The sequence below is a fragment of the Adiantum capillus-veneris genome, chromosome 1 (genome assembly GCF_014529385.1).
Source record: "Adiantum capillus-veneris isolate H3 chromosome 1, ASM1452938v2, whole genome shotgun sequence".
Classification (NCBI taxonomy): domain Eukaryota; kingdom Viridiplantae; phylum Streptophyta; class Polypodiopsida; order Polypodiales; family Pteridaceae; genus Adiantum; species Adiantum capillus-veneris.
Window position 1 is genome coordinate 122418740 of NC_140931.1, and position 18188 is coordinate 122436927.

Here is an 18188-nt window from a genome sequence, read left to right on the forward strand (position 1 = left end):
GACCGAGATGTCGTCTCTGTGAATGTATTGCTTGCGAGATATGCCCATCTTGGGTATGGCCATGAAGCTCTGGGATGTTTTCAACGGATGCAAAGCAAGGGTGTCTCTCCAGATCCAATTACATATGCTTGCATCTTAAAGGCATCAGGGTGAGGAAGCTCTGGGCTGTTTTCAGCACAAATAGAGAGTGAGGGCATTTCTCCATATGCAATCATGTATGCTTGCAATCGTGTCTGGGATGTCGTCTCTTGGAATGAACTGACTGTGGGTGGCGCTCAAGATGCTGATATGGCCAAGAGAATTCACGATGTCATTGTTAGTTAGTGGTTGTTGAAAGAAATATGTCATGTTTGGCACCCTCTAGGTTGACATGTATGCCAGATGTCGTGCACTTCATAAATCACAAAAGTACTCGAGGAGCTTCCTGTCCAAGATGTCGTCTCTTTGAATGCAATGATTTCTTAATATGCCCAACTTGGGTAGGGCCAAGAAGCTCAGGGTTGTTTCTAGCAGGGTGAAGCGAGGATGTCTCTCTAGATGCAATCACATAAGCTTGGCACTGCCTTAGCGACATGTATGCCAAATGTTGCGCACTTCATAAAGCACAAAAAGTGCTTCAAGAGCTTCCTGTCTAGGATGTCGTCTCTTGGAATGCACTGATTGCAGGATATGCCCAACTTGGGCAGGACCAAGAAGCTCTCGACTCTTTTTGCCGGGTAAAAGAAAAGAGAAGCGGTTCTTGAAAGAAAACATCGTGCTTGGCTGGACATGTATGCCAGATGTGGTGCACTTCATCAAGCACAAAAAGTGCTTGAGGAGCTTCTTGACCGGGATGTCGTCTCTGTGAATGTATTCCTTGCGAGATATGCCCATCTTGGGCATGGCCATGAAGCTTTGGGCTGTTTTCGATGGATGTAAAGCAAGGGTGTCTCTCCATATGCAAAAACTTGCATCTTGAAGGCATCAGGGTGAGGAAGCTCTGGGCTGTTTTCAGCACAAATAGAGAGTGAGGGCATCTCTCCATATGCAACCACTCATGCTTGCAATCGTGTCTGGGATGTCGTCTCTTGGAATGAACTGACTGTGGGTGGTGCCCAAGATGCTGATATGGCCAAAAGAATTCACGATGGCATTGTTAGTTAGTGGTTGTTGAAAGAAATATGTCGTGCTTGGCACCCTTTAGGTTGACATGTATGCTAGATGTCGTGCACTTCATAAATCACAAAAGTACTCGAGGAGCTTCCTGTCCAAGATATCGTCTCTTTGAATGTAATGATTGCGGAATATGCCCAACTTGGGTAGGGCCAAGAAGCTTAGGGTTGTTTCTAGCAGGTGCGAAGTGAGGATGTCTTTCTAGATGCGATCACATAAGCTTGGCACTACCTTAGCGACATGTATGCCAAATGTTGTGCACTTCATAAAGGACAAAAAGTGCTTCAAGAGCTTCCTGTTCAGGATGTCATCTCTCGGAATGCACTGATTGCGGGATATGCCCAACTTGGGCAGGACCAAGAAGCTCTCGGCTCTCGGCTCTTTTTGCCGGGTAAAAGAAAAGAGAAGCGGTTCTTGAAAGAAAACGTCGTGCTTGGCTGGACATGTATGCCAGATGTGGTGCACTTCATTAAGCACAAAAAGTGCTTGAGGAGCTTCCTGATCGGGATGTCGTCTCTGTGAATGTATTGCTGCAAGATATGCCCATCTTGGGCATGGCCATGAAGCCCTGGGCTGTTTTGGACGGATGCAAAGCAAGGGTGTCTCTCCAGTTTGTGAGAGGAGGTGCAAGGTGTCCAGCTACAGGGCAATCGAGGGGTGAAGAGCATGTGTCAGGCCATCTCAGAGTCAGTTCCAGCTGAGTGGCTCACGCCTCTCGAGCCAGTAGCACCCCGGTGGATGGGAGTCTTCACACGAATGGAGGTTCTCATTTCAGTTAGGGCCTCCTCAGAGACTGTTCAGCCCTATTCTTCGAGCTTCAAGGTGGGGGACGATTACAGCGAGTTGCAGTAGAGGCCCTGCAGGTAGCAGAGTGCTATTTCCAGAGGATCCGAGTTGTGGGCATCTGTGGGAGGACTTGCGTCATAGACCCTGACCCAGCAGCTCTTGAGACTGGACACTACAGGCTATGGGCTTGGGAGTGTTGTCCACTAGCATGAGTACAGTGGGATCCTAGTGAGTGGCTATGGAGGGACCCCTTCTCTTCTGCAGACCGCCCAGGAGTCCCCTTCTTTCAGTACACTGTTCGGCTTGGATGTCATATACTTGTAGCACAAAGAGAGGCCCGCCCTGCTGTAGCACGTCATTGGCAGGAGGAGGGCCTCACAGTCAAATTATTGGTAGCCTTTTGGCAGAGGGTGTGCGACTCCAGACAGCCGAGGCACGTCACTTTGTTCTGGCTGGTTGCACACAGAGCCACAGCAGTAGGGAGCTGGCTTGTGCATAGTGGTCTCTCGGCCGCATGTGCAGCCTGTGACCAGTTGGTGGAGAGTCAGCGTCACTGTCTTTGGGACTGTCCCTCAGCCCAGCAGGTGTGGCTATGAGTTCTTCGGCTGATGCCTGCCCTCTCCACGGCTCGACAGTACACTTGGGGGCAGCGGCTTGGTCCACCCTCACGGGCCCGGCACTTCAGTTTGAGCTATCTTCCACCAGCAGGATGATAGTGATGCAGGGGGGGCAACCTACACTCCAGCCTGCTACAGAGCTTACTCCACAGGAGTGGTGCAGTGAGAGAGAGGAGTGTTGGGAGCTCATCAGTGGCCTAGCTCTCTGGTTCATCTGGCGGGCCCACTGTTTCCGCATCTTGGAGGCTCGCCCTGTGCCACCAACAGAGACTGTTCGTGACTTTTGGCTAGAGCTGATCCATACTCTCAAAGGACAGCTTGAGGGACTACACGGCAGCTCCGACCGCATGCGGGAGCGCCGCGAGGCTTTCCTTCGACTCTGGCGCCCTGGGCCTTTCTACACCATAGTCCAAGGGGTGCTCAGATGGCACTACTGTCCACCTGTGGGGCTCTTCCCTCCTCCCATCTCTTGATTTAGCCTCATTGTATATATGCTGCTTTTTCATTGGCAGAGTCTCCCCATCATGCTTGTTGTAGCCCTCTCTTGCAGAGGTGGATGTAGCCCTATCGATAGTTTTCATTAACTAATAGAAGGATCTTTTTCTCGGAAAAAAAAGGGTGTCTCTCCAGATGCAATTACATATGCTTGCATCTTGAAGGCATCAGGGTGAGCAAGCTCTGGGCTGTTTTCAGCACAGATAGAGAGTGAGGGCATCTCTCCATATGCAATCACGTATGCTTGCAATCGTGTCTAGGATGTCGTCTCTTGGAATGAACTGACTATGGGTGGTGCCCAAGATGCTGATATGGCCAAAAGAATCCACGATGGCATTGTTAGTTAGTGGTTGTTGAAAGAAATATGTCGTGCTTGGCACCCTCTAGGTTGACATGTATGTCAGATGTTGTGCTCTTCATAAATCACAAAAGTACTGGAGGAGCTTCCTGTCGAAGATGTCGTCTCTTTGTGTGTGTGTGTGTGTGTGTGTGAGAGAGAGAGAGAGAGAGAGAGAGAGAGAGAGAGAGAGAGAGAGAGAGAGAGACGTTCCGGGGAATAGGAAAGAGAGATGGTTCTTGAAAGAAAACGTTGTGCTTGGCTCTGCCTCGCTTGACATGTATGCCAGATGAAGTGCACTTGGGGAGGGAATTCCGGCTCCCCCCTGCCACATGGAGCAATTTTCTTGCTCACGCAAGTGGGGCCTGCAAACCCGGCGCTCAACGAGAGAAAGAAACGGCGGAAGCCTACGCGAAAAGAGAGAAAGAGAGGCAGCACGCGGCCTGTGCTCAGCGAGAGAAGGAAAAGACACGCGAAGAGAGAGAAAGGTCAGGGCAGTTCCTTTCTCCAGCAAGCTTTAGCAAGGTGTTCCCTGCGCAAAAAAAAACTGAGATATCGAGGGGGAGAGAGAGATTCTAAGAGAGAGAGAGAGAGAGAGAGAGAGAGAGAGAGAGAGAGAGAGAGAGAGAGAGAGAGAGAGAGCAGCAAGCACAAGAGATATGCGAAGCTGGCAGCTTGGAAGTGTTTTGTGCCTGTTTTATCCTCGGCACACAACAGTGTCGAGACTCAATATCGATATTGGCTGAAGAAAACGTCGTGCTTGGCTGGACATGTATGCCTGCAGATGTGGTGCAATTCATTAAGCACAAAAAGTGCTTGAGGAGCTTCCTGACCGGGATGTCGTCTCTGTGAATGTATTGCTTGCGAGATATGCCCATCTTGGGTATGGCCATGAAGCTCTGGGATGTTTTCAACGGATGCAAAGCAAGGGTGTCTCTCCAGATCCAATTACATATGCTTGCATCTTAAAGGCATCAGGGTGAGGAAGCTCTGGGCTGTTTTCAGCACAAATAGAGAGTGAGGGCATTTCTCCATATGCAATCATGTATGCTTGCAATCGTGTCTGGGATGTCGTCTCTTGGAGTGAACTGACTGTGGGTGGCGCTCAAGATGCTGATATGGCCAAGAGAATTCACGATGTCATTGTTAGTTAGTGGTTGTTGAAAGAAATATGTCATGTTTGGCACCCTCTAGGTTGACATGTATGCCAGATGTCGTGCACTTCATAAATCATAAAAGTACTCGAGGAGCTTCCTGTCCAAGATGTCGTCTCTTTGAATGCAATGATTTCTTAATATGCCCAACTTGGGTAGGGCCAAGAAGCTCAGGGTTGTTTCTAGCAGGGCGAAGCGAGGATGTCTCTCTAGATGCAATCACATAAGCTTGGCACTGCCTTAGCGACATGTATGCCAAATGTTGCGCACTTCATAAAGCACAAAAAGTGCTTCAAGAGCTTCCTGTCCAGGATGTCGTCTCTTGGAATGCACTGATTGCAGGATATGCCCAACTTGGGCAGGACCAAGAAGCTGTCGGCTCTCGGCTCTTTTTGCCGGGTAAAAGAAAAGAGAAGTGGTTCTTGAAAGAAAACATCGTGCTTGGTTGGACATGTATGCCAGATGTGGTGCACTTCATCAAGCATAAAAAGTGCTTCAGGAGCTTCTTGACCGGGATGTCGTCTCTGTGAATGTATTGCTTGCGAGATATGCCCATCTTGGGCATGGCCATGAAGCTCTGGGCTGTTTTCGACGGATGCAAAGCAAGGGCTAAGTTGCATTATTCGTTATTCGGGAGACGTATAATACGCGAATAATGGGCGTATTATTCATTTTTCTAAATTATACGGCCGTATTATACGGTTCCACATCAGCATAAATGGCCAATCGTATAACTTCTTGATTTTTCGATCGAAATTATTTTCGAACGAAAGTATTTTCGATCAAAAATTATAACGATTGAATATGTTAGTATATATAGCAACACGCGAAAGGCCTCATACTAGCTTTCAAAGTCAGTGTTTTCCATGTGAGTACTCTCACCAAACGATCAAAAAATGTAATTTGTAAAAAAATAAAACAATTTGAATGCAATAAAATTTAAAATTCAATAGAATTTTAAGTTTTGTGATTCAAATATATGAATTTGTTTTGAAAAACTTAGTAAATAGTTGAAAGTTTGTATTTTGTGAAGAGTTTAATCTCTCACCTGATACAAACTGTAATTATAAGAATCACTTGTCAATGTGTTCAATTAATTGACACTTGAAAGTGACTAATAAAAAAAAGTAAGATATTATCGTTGTGTGTAGAGTGTACTCTCACATGAGATAATTAGTTTAAAAATATAATTACATAAAAATTAATTTTATGTAATTTAAAGTTCGATTCTGATGTGTAGAGATTTTCTCTCACTTCAAAATGAATATAATGAAACAAAATTATATTTTTACGTTTTGTGTAGAGCTATTCACACTGCTATGCTCTCACTAGAGTAAAAAAAAACATGTCCAAAAATATTGATATTCTCTTATCTTTATTTGGACTACAAAATCTAACGTACTGTGTGAGAGCATACATATGCTCGCATTGTAGATAGATAATCGCTTAAAAATCTATGGTAAAGTGTAAGAACTTTTTGTTCGCACTTTACATAGATACTATAATTATCAAGTATTGTAAGTGATTATCGTTTTGACATTTAAAAATGTCACTTATAGCTCTTGTATGTATAGTAATTTATAATGATAATCATTTTAATACTTGATTTAATTGTAATTATTGATTATCATAATGTGTTAAAGATACAAGCTTGCACTTTAGATAAATCGATGCAATTTATATGTAATCCAATGGTATTGTTTTTTATTATTGTATTTTTGTTCAATCATTGTTTTTAATTATTTTAATTTCGTTCAATCATTGTTAGTTAAATTAATTTAATATTTTAATTGATTTTGATTATGAAAATGATCATTGACTTTGTTTTTACTAGCAAACTATTTTTGTGCATCATGGTGAAAGGACAAGAGTGGAGTTATGTGCATGAGTTGAAAGCTGGGAGAAATACATCTCGACTTAAATGTAAATCTTGTGGCCACGAGTTCAGTGGTAATGCAACCAGAATTAAAGAGCATTTGTTTAAAGTCCCTGGCAATGTTGAAAAGTGCGGGGCACCACCAAAAGATATTCATGAAAAATTTGCCATGTATTCTCGCAAAGTAAAGTTGATTCTTGCAGCTAAACATAAAGGTGATGTTTCTAAAAATATTCATACGAATATTGAACCATCTGTATGAAATGAGGCAACAGAAGAGGTGTGTACCACTCAAGTAGATGATCAAAGTTCTCAATTGAACCCTCTTCATGGACATGCTTCTACATCAGGAGGAGTTCCTTTTACAAGCAAATCCGGCAGAGCGTCATCCAATGGACAGACAATGCCTGAAGCATTAGGTAAACAATGGTTGCTTGAGTTTCATTTAAAATGGACACAAGCATTTGTTGTGTGTGGCATATCGTTCAATGTTATGCGCAATCCAATATTTCAAGATGCTTTGATGAGTACAGCCAAAAAAGGATTTGTGCTTCCTCACTATAACAAGATGCAAACTGAATATCTTGATAAAGTCAAAGACAGTACTGAAGCCATTCTCAAACGCACAGTCCTAGAGTTTGTTCCAGCATATGGATGCACCATAGCATTGGATGGATGGACTAACTGTCAAAAAAAACCTTTAATCAATGTAATGCTTATTAACCCTAGAGGGGCTCATTGAAAGAGAAGACTATCACCTACCTAGCAAGGGTGTATGAGCGTGCAATTGCAAAGGCAGGTGGACCAAAGAATGTGACTGCTATTGTCACAGATAATGCAGCCAACTACAAAAGAGTAGGAAGAGCTATTCAAGTCAAGTATCCGGAGATTTCCTGAGTACCATGTGCAACTCACACTTTAAATTTGCTTTTAAAAGATATTGGTAAAATGGAATGTGTGAAGCAAACTTTATTGGATGCAAATCATGTGGTGAAATTCATTAGAGAGCATCAATTTTCATATGCTCTTTTTCGAACCAAGTCACCAAATAAAGATCTGCAAATATTTTGCGCAACAAAGTTTGCTATGGCATACTATGTTCTTGCTGCTTTTCAAGAGTTGAAGCCTGCATTGATGGAAACCTTAGCAGACAGAAGATGGGATGGATGGCTCAGCAAGTATCCAAGTTATCAGGAAGCAGCTGGTCGATGTGCGCAAATAGTAAACTTGCCAGTCTTTTGGCGTAATGTAGAAAGAATAGTAACTGTGTCAAAGCCATTTGTATATCTTTTGAGAGCAGTTGACACAGATTATTTTGTTTTTGGTCGGGTCTACTGGTATATGTCAGAGGCTATACGCAAGCTAAGAGAAAATGTCAGTTTTGGTGCAAAGGATAAAGCTACCATGATTACAATTGTTAACAAGTGTTGGGTGCAGTTGCATACGCCATTGCATGGTGTGGCTTTTGTATTGGATCCTAAGTTTCAAATGCATCAGCAATCTGCCAACAAAGAAGTTATGTCCGACTTCAAAACAGTGTGCTCCCAACTCTTAGGGCACGAAGATGGAAAAACAACTTTTCATCAGCGAGTAGATTATGCCAACAGAACTGGTATGTTTCAGGACCCGTGGCATATAGATGCCATTGGCAAAACAAGTGCACCTTTATGGTGGAAGGAGTATGGTGGAGAGAAAGTGGAGTTGCAACACATTGCAGTTAGAGTTTTATCAGTAGCTGCATCAAGTGGAAGTTGTGAGCGAAACTGGTCAGCATTCGACTTTGTGCACACTAAAAAGCGAAACAGAATTCCTACTAAACGGGCTGCTAATTTGGTGTATGTTTTTTTCAATATGAGACTTATTTATAAGCCTCAAAACATTGCAACTAGAGCCGCTCAAAAGCAATATGGAGTCTTCCAAACGCATGAAGCTATTTCTGTAGAAGTTGATGATGAAGATGATATGGAATGGGAGATAGTTTTAGAATGCTCAGATATGGACGAAGTAGATGATATGGTTGCAGTTTTTGAAGATGGAGATGATTTGTAAGATTACCATTGTAATACTTAACAAGTTTTTGCATATGATGAAAGAAAGTGGTATCTCGTTGTCGTTCACATCAAAACCTCTCTTTCTCTCTCTCATACGCACATATTTACTCACACACAAATATAAATTGCCGATAATATCTTGCCGAATAACAATTACATAAAGTCGATGTAGGCTTGAAATTACAACAAGGTTTTGGGAAATTACTCAATCGAAAAGAGTTTGATATAATTTTGAGATTACAAAAAGCTTGTGAGTGACTTATCAGTTTGATAGATTTGCTATAAGCTGGTCTATGGTAAAATCTGTAATTCCTAGCTCAGGGGATGGTTGAGCACCATCTTTATGTGAAGTGGTAGTATCATCTGGCAAAGGTCCATACAATGATTCATATCGTTGAAGCTTTTCTTGTGCATCACTTAACTCTATTTCAAGCTCAAGAATACGGCCACGAAGCATGTCGGTGTTTCTCCTTGGCTGGCAAGGTCTTGTCCTTGGCTGGCTAATTCAGTCAGTGTTTCTGACTCTTGAGGAAGTAAAACAATAGGACGCTTGCGAGGAGGCATTGGATTATTTGCATTGCGTGCTGCCACCTTTTCTACAATGCGTCCACGTCCAACGCCAGCGGTGCCTGGACGATATGACCAATCCACTCTCTTTAGCAAAACATATCGAACATAGCATTGTTGGATAAAGTAAATTGCTACTTGGTTGTTGTTTGGTAGTCATCTCTCTTGTCGTATAAACCTTTGCAGCAATAAACGTGTCAATCCTTTATGTTGCAAATCAGAGAGCTTTAATGGAGCTGTATCTTTTGCATTGCCACTTATTTGAAATAGTTGATGGCGTACAAAGTGATTAGGGCAAAGCTTTTTTCACTCTTTAAGGGTTAGTGGTTCACCCTGCAGCTCAGATTCATCTTCTTCAATGTTCGCAATAGTAGAAAGATCTGCTTGTCCACATCTAACTTGTTCTTCTTTAAAAATTGCCTGAGCTTCAGTGTGGTTGAGTTCTTCTTCCATATCTGCATATTAGGTGAACATGTAATTACTTTTAAATACCCATTCAATTAATTTGACATTGGACAGTATATCAAATGACAAACATAGATATTTTGTTCAATTAAACATACAATTAAATCTGACACCAAAAGTAAAACAATGATGAAATCATGAGACTTGTGTTTTCATTAATCATCAGCTGGTCGTAAGCCAGATGTCATTTCAATGTTGTAACCCACTCTATGGGCACCATTTAAACATAAGGAGAGGTCAAAAGCATTAGGCCAGGTTTTGGGGTTTAGGTGCTTGCCGGTTTCAAGATGAGCAAGTACATTACTCAAAAAATGTCTCTTGCTTTGTTCTTGGGGCTCTGGTAAGCACTTCAAAATGTGTTTACATGTATGACACATGGAATAAATATCCATAGCTTTGGTCTAAGAGGGAGGATTACTAGATATACATTCGGGGGCTGCCCATGGATAATCTCGCTCATATTGTTTTCTAGTTTCTATCTGCATATCACGTAGAGGAGGAAAACCGGCTGTGGTATTTGTTTTGGTGCATGAACCCCAATCCACAATGCCGGCATAAACACCTTTTTTGCCAAAATGCAGCATCATATTCCGAGAGTGTAGATCATTGTGGAGGTCGTTATGCGAATGTATATACTTTAGAGTTTGGAGGAGAGCATTGATGATCTGAAAAATATTCTCCTGGAATAGCTCTAGTGTTCCTGCAGTGAGTACATAATCGCGGATGACAGGTTGGCTGCCATCTGCAGTGCATTCTTTGATCCATTGCTCCACATGGCTGCCATTCCAACATCCTGAAATGAGCATTGGTCACTCCACGTGGCGCACCATGGCAAGAGGGTAGATAATACCTCGATGTGAAATATCCAAAATTGTTGCTTCGTCTTTGACCTGTTGCTCCATGGTGGGCCCATGTAAGTGTACTTTGAACACTTTTGCAGCATACACTTGATCTTTGAAAGCGGGATGTGTGACACCCACACGCTTCACATGTGCCCATCTTCCCTCTCCTAGCTATGGAGCTTGGATATTGAAGACGGCTGTGTCGGGTAAAAGGTGTAAAATAGGTGGTAGTTGAGAGAGGTCTAATGTAGCAATGGATGATGTTGCAGGCTCTGTTCTAAGAATGATTTCTGGTTCAACAGCAGCTTCAGAAGAGCTGGCTACCACTCTTGCACGCTTTGTTGCTCTTTCTAACTTTTCCTTGCTCTTGAACTCCATGTAAAGCTGTTGCACAAGATGTATGCGCTCAGCTATGTTTGGCAAGGAAGTAATTGCAGGATTTTTCAGTTCTTGAAAGGTTTTCATGATCTGTCCAATGGTTTGTTTGACCATGTTTACTAAAGCACCTGATGTCAGGAGGGCTATGTCAAAAATAGCAGGTGCAAACTCTGCCTGGAGCTGCTCAAACACAGACTTGGTTAGAGTCTCTGTAAGCTGATAAAAATGCTCCGGAGCGACAGGGTTTAAACAACGCCTAATCTTTGCCTCTGACGAGTAATGGAAGTGTTTCACAATCACTTCGGAGACGAAATTTCGTTGATGTTTCGCTAGCTTCGTGTCTGCCATATCTGTATGACAAAATTATAAATTAAGAATCTTACGAAATGATTGTACACCATAGTAACATAGTTATTATATAATGAGTGTTAACCCTATATATATATATATTAAATGATGATTCAAATTTATTAAACAATACTAAATTATTGCAAATTAAAGAGAAAATCTTATGATTACAAACCACATTGTGCGAATCGACCATGGAAATTAATTTAGAGAGAGAGAGAGAGAGAGAGAGAGAGAGAGAGAGAGAGAGAGAGAGAGAGAGAGAGAGAGAGAGAGAGAGAGAGAAACATGCCAGGAGTGTGAGATGCTCTCAGTACAAGAACTGCACCCTGCTATGTGCAGAAGTGTGAGATGATGAAAGGAATTACATCTAAAGGGTTGGAAAATCGTATATGTGAACAGCTCAACTAGTGTGAGATATTCTCAGCACAAGTCCTGGATGCTGTTGTAAAATAGATTGATAGTTTTTATCAATCTAATCCCTGATAAAGTGTGTGGAACTCACAACACAACTATCAGCGGATAAATTAACAATTGCAGATGTAAGTTACCTATCGTATGTGTTTACGTCCAAAACAACACCAAGTCATTTAATGATGAAAAATGATGTTCTTTTGGAATATGAAACACACGAGTAACCAGTATGTCACATTATGATGAAGAGGGCATGAAAATATGCATCTCTTCATTCTTAATATAACGAGTGGTAATGCTTGTGTTTCTATGTAACACATATGACAGAAAAACTTAATCTAAAATTGTAAATTTTATAAGCTATTTCTAATGGAGTGTGTGGCACTCACAACACAACCATTAGCAAACAGCTCAACAATCTCAAATGTAAATCAATTGTTGTATATATCTACGTTCAAAGTAACACCAAGTCATCTGCTGATGAACAATGATGTTACTACAGAAATAGAAGCACAAAAATAACGAAAGTCCTATTAAGATGAAGAGGGCATAAAGGATGCATCTCTACACTCTTAAAATGACGAACGTTAATTTTTGTGCTTCTATGTAGAATAATCAATAATGATCTACTTTAAGATTGTAAATTTTATAGGCCACTCTGAAGTGAGAGGTGTAGCATCATGCCTATTACACTCCACGAGTCGACCTCTAATCCTAACTCATCTCTATGGTGAGAGATATACTACTACACCATACGAGTGAGAATCTAAATTTACCCTAAGCCTTCCCTGGAGTGAGTTATATAACTACACACCACGGGAAAGGAAACTATATTCTATACACCTCTGGAGTGAGCCATATGGCTACACACCACGAAGTGGCCTACGACCTGCAAGCCAACTTTGTGGTGAGAGCCGAAACTACTGCACCACACAAGTCTGGCACAACACAAAAAAAAAGTTAATATTTATTGAAAATTTAAAAAATATACCTGAAAACCGTTGTAAATTGAAGACGCTGTCTCTATCTGGCAAACTCTCAGAAGCTCCAAGCACTCCAAACTCCAAGAAATTCCACAACGCTTTTCGATTGAATACGGCGACGATTGTATATATATACTTTTTTTCAATCGATATATTTTTCGATTGAAATACTTTTCGATCAAAAAATATATCGATCGAAAAATGTTTTATACGGCTATTCAGTAATTATTTGGAGATACAACATATATTGACGTTTTATACGTATAATTTTTGTTATACAGGCGTATAAATGCAACGCAGAGCAAGGGTGTCTCTCCATATGCAAAAACTTGCATCTTGAAGGCATCAGGGTGAGGAAGCTCTGGGCTGTTTTCAACACAGATAGAGAGTGAGGGCATCTCTCCATATGCATTCACTCATGCTTGCAATTGTGTCTGGGATGTCATCTCTTGGAATGAACTGACTGTGGGTGGTGCCCAAGATGCTGATATGGCCAAAAGAATTCACGATGGCATTGTTAGTTAGTGGTTGTTGAAAGAAATATGTCGTGCTTGGCACCCTTTAGGTTGACATGTATGCCAGATGTCGTGCACTTCATAAATCACCAAGGTACTCGAGGAGCTTCCTGTCCAAGATATCGTCTCTTTGAATGTAATGATAGCGGATTATGCCCAACTTGGGTAGGGCCAAGAAGCTCAGGGTTGTTTCTAGCAGGTGGGAAGCGAGGATGTCTTTTCAGATGCGATCACATAAGCTTGGCACTGCCTTAGCGACATATATGCCAAATGTTGTGCACTTCATAAAGCACAAAAAGTGCTTCAAGAGCTTCCTGTTCAGGATGTCATCTCTCGGAATGCACTGATTGCGGGATACGCCCAACTTGGGCAGGACTAAGAATCTCTCGGCTCTCGGCTCTTTTTGCCGGGTAAAAGAAAAGAGAAGCGGTTCTTGAAAGAAAACGTCGTGCTTGGCTGGACATGTATGCCAGATGTGGTGCACTTCATTAAGCACAAAAAGTGCTTGAGAAGCTTCCTGATCGGGACGTCGTCTCTGTGAATGTATTGCTTGCGAGATATGCTGATCTTGGGCATGGCCATGAAGCCCTGGGCTGTTTTCGACGGATGCAAAGCAAGGGTGTCTCTCCAGATGCAATTACATATGCTTGCATCTTGAAGGCATCAGGGTGAGGAAGCTGTGGGCTGTTTTCAGCACAGATAGAGAGTGAGGGCAACTCTCCATATGCAATCACGTATGCTTGCAATCGTGTCTTGGATGTCGTCTCTTGGAATGAACTGACTGTAGGTCAAAGAGACGACATCTTGGACAGGAAGCTCCTCGAGTACTTTTGTGATTTATGAAGTGCACGACATCTGGCATACATGTCAACCTAGAGTGTGCCAAGCATGACATATTTCTTTCAACAACCACAGACTAACAATGCCATCGTGGATTCTTTTGGCCATATCAGCATCTTGGGCACGTGTGTGTGTGTGTGTGTGTGTGTGTGTGTGTGAGAGAGAGAGAGAGAGAGAGAGAGAGAGAGAGAGAGAGAGAGGGAGAGAGAGACGTTCCTGGGAATAGAAAATACAGGTGGTTCTTGAAAGAAAACGTTGTGCTTGGCTCTGCCTCGCTTGACATGTATGCCAAATGTAGTGCACTTCAGGTGCTTGAGGAGATTCCTGTCCGGAATGTTGTCTCTGTGAATGCATTGATTGCAGGATATGCCCATCTTGGGCCTGGCCATGAAGCTCTGGCCTGTTTTCGACGGATGCAAAGCGAGGGTGTCTCTCCAGATGCAATCACATATTCTTGCATCTTGAAGGCATCATGGTGAGGAAGCTCTGGGCTGTTTTCAGCTGATGGAGAGTGAGGGCCTCTCTCCAAATGCAATCACGTACGCTTGCAATCCTGTCGAGGATGTCATCTCTTGGAATGCACTGATTGTGGGTGGTGCTCAAGATGCTGATATGGCCAAAAGAATTCACGGTGATATTGTTATTCAGTGGTTGTTGAAAGAAAAGGTCGTGCTTGGCATTGTCAAGGTCGACATGTATGCCACATGTGGTGCACTTCATAAAGCACAAAAGGTACTCGAGGAGCTTTGTGTCCGAGATGTCGGCTCTTTGAATGCATTGATTGTGGGATATGCCCAACTTGGGTAGGGCCAAGGAGCTCTGGGCTGTTTTTGGTAGGTGCAAAGTGAGGCGCTCTCTCCAGATGTGATCACATAAGCTTGGCACTGCCTTGGTCGACATGTATCCCAAATGTGATGCACTTCATAAAGCACAAAAAGTGCTTGAGGATCCTCTAGGTTGACATGCATGCTAGATGTCGTGCACTTCATAAATCACAAAAGTACTCGAGGAGCTTCCTGTCCAAGATGTCGTCTCTTTGAATGCAATGATTGCGGAATATGCCCAACTTGGGTAGGGCCAAGAAGCTCAGGGTTGTTTCTAGCAGGTGCGAAGCGAGGATGTCTCTCTAGATGCGATCACATAAACTTGGCACTGCCTTAGCGACATGTATGCCCAATGTTGTGCACTTCATAAAGCACAAAAAGTGCTTCAAGAGCTTCCTGTCTAGGATGTCGTCTCTTGGAATGCACTGATTGCGGGATATGCCCAACTTGGGCAGGACCAAGAAGCTCTCGGCTCTCGGCTCTTTTTACCGGGTAAAAGAAAAGAGAAGCAGTTCTTGAGAGAAAACGTCGTGCTTGGCTAGACATGTATGGCAGATGTGGTGCACTTCATAAATCACAAAAGTACTCGAGGAGCTTCCAGTCCAAGATGTCATCTCTTTGTGTGTGTGTGTGTGTGTGTGTGTGTGTGTGTGTGAGAGAGAGAGAGAGAGAGAGAGAGAGAGAGAGAGAGAGAGAGAGAGAGAGAGAGAGAGAGGTGGTTCTTGAAAGAAAACGTTGTGCTTGGTTCTGCCTCGCTTGACATGTATGCAAGATGTAGTGCACTTCAGGTGCTTGAGGAGCTTCCTGTCCGGGATGTCGTCTCTGTGAATGCATTGATTGCGGGATATGCCCATCTTGGGCATGGCCATGAAGCTCTGGGCTGTTTTTGACGGATGCAAAGCGAGGGTGTCTCTCCAGATGCAATCAAATATTCTTGCATCTTGAAGGCATCATGGTGTGGAAGCTCTGGGCTGTTTTCAACAGATGGAGAGTGAGGGTATCTCTCCAAATGCTATCACGTACGCTTGCAATCCTGTCCAGGATGTCATCTCTTGGAATGCACTGATTTTGGGTGGTGCTCAAGATGCTGATATGGCCAAAAGAATTCACGATGATATTTTTATTCAGGGTTGTTGAAAGAAAACGTCGTACTTGGCACTGTCTAGGTCGACATGTATGCCACATGTGGTGCACTTCATAAAGCAGAAAAAGTACTCAAGGAGCTTTGTGTCCGAGATGTCGGCTCTTCGAATGCAGCTTGGGTAGGGCGAAGGAGCTCTAGGCTGTTTTTTGGCAGGTGCGAAGTGAGGCTCTCTCTCCAGATGCATAAGCTTGGCACTGCCTTGGTCGACATGTATGCCAAATGTGATGCACTTCATAAAGCACAAAAAGTGCTTGAGGATCTTCCTGTCCGGTATGACGTCTCTTGGAATGCACTGATTGCGGGATATGCCCACCTTGGGTGAGGAAGCTCTGGGCTGTTTTCAGCAGATGGAGAGTGAGGGCATCTCTCCAAATGCAATCATGTATTCTTGCAATCGTGTCTAGGATGTCATCTCTTAGAATGCAATGATTGTGGGTGATTCTCAAGATGCTGATATGGCCAAAAGAATTCACAATGGTATTGTTATTCAGTGGTTGCTGAAAGAAAACGTCGTGCTTGGCACTGTCTAGGTCGACATGTATGCCACATGTGGTGCACTTCATAACGGAGAAAAAGTACTCGAGGAGCTTTGTGTCCGAGATGTTGGCTCTTTGAATGCATTGATTGTGGGATATGCCCAAATTGGGTAGGGCCAAGGAGCTCGAGGATATTTTTTCGCAGGTGCGAAGCAAGGTTGTCTCTCCAGATGTGATCACATAAGCTTGGCACTACCTTGGTCGACATGTGTGCCAAATGTGGTGCACTTCATAAAGCACAAAACGTGCTTGAGGATCTTTCTATCCAGTATGTCGTCTCTTGGAATGCACTGATTGCAGGATATGACCACCTTGCTTGGGTTGTTTTCTGCGGGTTTGCACTGAAGATGCAATCATTGCACCTTGAAGGCATGTGGCATTACACAAGATGCTGATATGTGCAAAAGAAATCACAATGATATGGTTAGTTAGGGGTTGTTGAAAGAAAATGTGGTTCTTGGCATTGCCTTTCTGGACATGTATGCCAGATGTGGTGCACTTCATTAAGCACAAAAAGAGCTTGAGAAACTTAATGTCCGAGATGTCGTCTCTTGGAATGCAGTATTTGTGTCATATGCCCAACTTGGGCAGAGCCAAGACGCAATGGGCTGTTTTCGGTGGATGTGAAGCGAGGATGTCTCTCTAGATGCAATCACATACGCTTGCATCTTGAAGGCAAGGGTTAGGGTCAGAAAGCTCTAGGCTGTTTTCAGCAGATGCAGAGTTAGAGAGAGAGATAGAGGGAGAGAGAGAGCGGTGAACGCACGAGATACGCGAAGCTGGCAGCCTGACAGTTTTATGCCTGAAACACAGAGAGAGAAGAGAGAGAGAGAGAGAGACCACACCTACCTCTTTCCCTTGCACCTCGAAACCGTCAACAACAGTCTCGTTTTCAAATTTCACCAACATTGTCCCCACATGACGTACCTCTCCGGACAAGAGTTCCCACCCTGTTTTATCTTCGGCATACAACAGTGTCGAGACACAGGAACACCATGGCTGAAGTTCTTAATATCGACAGAGCTATTTTCAGCTGGTGCAAAGAGGGCATCTCTCCAAATGCACTCATATACACTTGCACCTTGAAGGCGTGTGGCATTACACAGGATGTTGATATGTGCAAAAGAATTCACGATGATAGTGTTAGCCAGTGGTTGTTGAAAAAAGCCGTCGTGCTTGGCACTGCCTTGGTCGTTGGTCGACATGTATGCCAAATATGGTGCACTTCATAAAGCACACAAGTGCTTGAGGAGCTTCCTGTCCAGGATGTCGTCTCTTGAAATGCTCTGATTGCAGGATATGCCTAGCTTGGCCATGGCCAAGGAGCTCTAGGTTGTTTTCAGCAGATGCGACATTGTGCTTGGCACTCCCTTGGTCGCCACGAGGGAGGGAGGGGCATAGCAACTCACCCCAAAGAGAGAAGGGGAGAGAAAGAGAAAGAGAGAGTCTTGCCTACTACCAACTCACCCTAGCGAGAGAGAGAGAGAGAGAGAGAGAGAGAGAGAGAGAGAGAGAGAGAGAGAGAGAGAATATTTTTCTTGATTTGCTTTATGAAATTTTCAAGGAGCAAGGGACTTGAGGGTAAGAGGGGCCATGCTGCCGCCGAAGGTGGCACCGTTTTACTAGTAATGTATAGAAAACCAAAAAAATTACAATGTAAGCCATGCTCACCCGAGCCATGGCATCCAAAAGTCCAGGCGGACAATCCAGTGGACAAGAAAAATTATGAGGTTTTGGCTAAGTGGGGAGCCACCCTGCCACACAATCCCGTAACAAACTATTATGACAGAGAATAGTAGGATTGTAAAGCATACCTCCATATGGAGGGAGCATGAGAGATCCATCACCAATGCAAGAGACAACA

The 18188-nt window shown here is 43.4% G+C and overlaps 4 pseudogenes; all 4 read right to left on the reverse strand.

The window, feature by feature from the left end:
* Nucleotides 1-316: 316 nt before the first annotated feature.
* LOC147465467 (uncharacterized) lies at nucleotides 317-888 on the reverse strand (annotated as a pseudogene).
* Nucleotides 889-1135: 247 nt separating this feature from the next.
* Nucleotides 1136-1714, reverse strand: LOC147465468 (uncharacterized; annotated as a pseudogene).
* A 2819-nt stretch (nucleotides 1715-4533) lies between these two features.
* Nucleotides 4534-5112, reverse strand: LOC147465469 (uncharacterized; annotated as a pseudogene).
* A 7870-nt stretch (nucleotides 5113-12982) lies between these two features.
* Nucleotides 12983-14209, reverse strand: LOC147465470 (uncharacterized; annotated as a pseudogene).
* Nucleotides 14210-18188: the final 3979 nt, after the last annotated feature.